Below are 2,829 nucleotides of genomic sequence, written 5' to 3' on the forward strand. Positions count from 1 at the left end.
ATATTAACGTTTAATAAGTTGAGTTCATGTTTTTATCATTTTCCAATACTGTTCCTCTGATTCAGGATTATGTGTGTGCATTGCCGACACGGTCGTTATCATCCTACAGTCCTCTAGACACACTCAAAACTGTTAAGGGTAGCTGCACACCAGAGGTGTGAAGTATCCATACATTCATCCATCCATCAATCTTCTTCTGCTTTAACCAGGGCCAGGTAGCAGGGGCAGCAGCCTAAGCAGAAAACCCCAGACCTCCCTCTCCCTAGCCACCTCCTCCAGTTTATCTGGGGGAACACCAAGGCGTTCCCAGGCCAGCTGAGAGATATAATCTCTCCAGCGTGTCCTAGATCTGCCCTGGGGGCACACAGGAGGCACCCTTGTCAGATGCCCAAACTACTTCAACTGGCTCACCCTTTAGAGGAAGCGCATTTCCGCCACTTGTATCGGCAATTTCATTCTTTCGGGCACTACCCACAGCTTGTGACCTGAGGGTAGGGACAAAGATTAACCACTAAATTGAGAGCTTTGCTTTTATGCTCAGCTCCCTCTTCACCACGATGGACCAGTGCAGCGTCCGCATCGCTGCAGCTGCAGCACCAATCCGTCTGTCGATCTCCCGCTCCCTTCTCCCATCACTCCTGAACAAGACCCCGAGATACTTGAACTCCTCCACTTGGTGCAGGAACTCGTCCCTGACCCGGAGTGGGCACTCCACCCTTTTCCGGCTGAGAACCATGGCCTCAGATTTGGAGGTGTTGATCATCATTCCCGCTGCTTGACATGTTCGAATATGGTGTTCGTTATCACCAAACTGAGGTTTGCACAGAAGTCCAATAACAAAACACCGTTCAGGTTCAGATTAAGGAGGACGTTCCTCCCAATCACGCCCCTCCAGGTCTCGCTGTCACACACGTGAGCATTGAAGTTTCCCAGTAGGACGACAGAGTCTCAAGGCGAAGCAACCTTCCAGCACCCCATCTGGTGCTGGGTACTCTGAACTGCCCCTCGGCGCGTAAGCACAGATGACAATCAGGACTCATTCCCTGTTACCTGAAGGCGCAGGGAACAAACCCTCTCATCCACCGAGAAGAACCCCAACGTACAGGCAGCAAGCCGAGGCGATACCAAGATACCCTCACCAGGGGCAACTCAGACAGAGTCCAGCCCCTCTCCAGGAGACTGGGTCCAGAGCCCAAGCCATGCGTTGAGGTGCGCCTGACTATATCTAGCCGGTACCTCTTAACCTCACGCATTGACTCAGGCTCCTTGCCCGCCAGAGAGCAAGGAGCAATGCACCCGACCCCTACGGTGCTTCTTTTTTCTTTTTCTTTTTTTTTTTGTCCCGTTTTGATTTATAGCCATCAGAATTGTTGTCTTGAGGCCAAGAAAGATGCCAAGCGGATTTATTTTACCAAGTGGATCATCATGGCCTTGCCATATTGGTCCATTTGATTGACCTTTATTATAATTATGAATTTATTTTATTTTCAGTTGCTACAAACGGGACAGACATGACTGTGGGATAGGACAGGTGGAAAGAATGAAAGAAAGAGAGGGAGAGAAAGGAAACCAAAGGGGAGAAGAGACGGTGAGAAGGGGGGGAAGAGAGAGAAAAAAAACAAACAAACAAACAAACAAAAAAACTCCTGGGTCACCTGTATGGAGAAAAAAAAAACAGAAGAGAAAGCAAACAACAAAGAGCAACATAATAAGAAAAAAAAAGCACCATCACAATAAACTAGCTAGCAGTAGATATCAATAGTTACTAAATAATAAACGATATTGTGCAGCACGCAAGATAGACAGCGCACAGTGTGCTTTGAGGCAGCAGCCAAGAAAGCTGTAGTCCGCGTCTGTGAATACCCATGTGTGCATACCTGTGTGGATCAGCATGCTTGCATTCCAAAGGTTTCTCCATGTAATGATCTGCTAGGGAGTGTGGGGAGCCACAGCCCTGTCCTCTATGGTATCAAGCAGGTATGGAGGAGATCAAAACTCCAGACATCCAGAGGCCCCCAGAACACAAGAGACCAAGGAAGACCCACAGAGGGGCAGCCGCGCCACTGTCCCAGTAAGAGCTAAGGAGAGTCCCAGATGAGGGCTCATTCAGCAGCCGCGGAGCAGAAGCCAGGGGGAGTTGCAGTGATGCGCCCGTGAGCTCCGCCGGCAGCCAGCTGTGCCTGAGTGACCGAGCCCCAGGCCGAGAGGCCGGGGGCACCCCACCTCCGAAGTGGCCCGAGCGAGCCCCAATAAGCGGCCGCCAAGGAGTGAGCCGGTGTGTACCCGGACGCCCACCCCCAGATACAAAGAACCACCAACGCACCGACACCTGAGGGAGTCCGCCACCGGCAGGGGAAGTGGTGGTGGGTGGAGATAGGCCTCCAAACCTTGGAAGGCCTGAGATGTCCCCAGAGAGGTGGCGTCTGATACCCAACCTGACATATAGACACAAACATACAGGCACACACAGATACAAGCATCCATTCCCAACCTCATGCTCTCATATGCACTTACTCCACACTCAACCGACGTGGAGACAGACATAAAGAGACGCTGTATACACGATCACACTCCGCAAGCGAACTCTACGAACCGGGTCTAGGTACCCTTGCCCCTGGAGGGGGGAACTGCACCCAGACCCAGGTGGTGTTACCCTTTTCCCTGCCGTGGGGGGAGGCAGACCGCCCCGACTCCGCAGCAGCAGGGAGGCCCCACACTCCAGACCGCAGTCGGACGGCCAACTCCTCCTAGCCCCCCTGCTCCAGCAGGTCACAGAGAATGGGGGTGAGAGAAGACTCCAAACCTCCCTCCACCCGCTCATTGTAGTGT

Source organism: Rhamphochromis sp. 'chilingali' (genome assembly GCF_963969265.1).
Source record: "Rhamphochromis sp. 'chilingali' genome assembly, chromosome: 1".
Lineage (NCBI taxonomy): Eukaryota > Metazoa > Chordata > Actinopteri > Cichliformes > Cichlidae > Rhamphochromis > Rhamphochromis sp. 'chilingali'.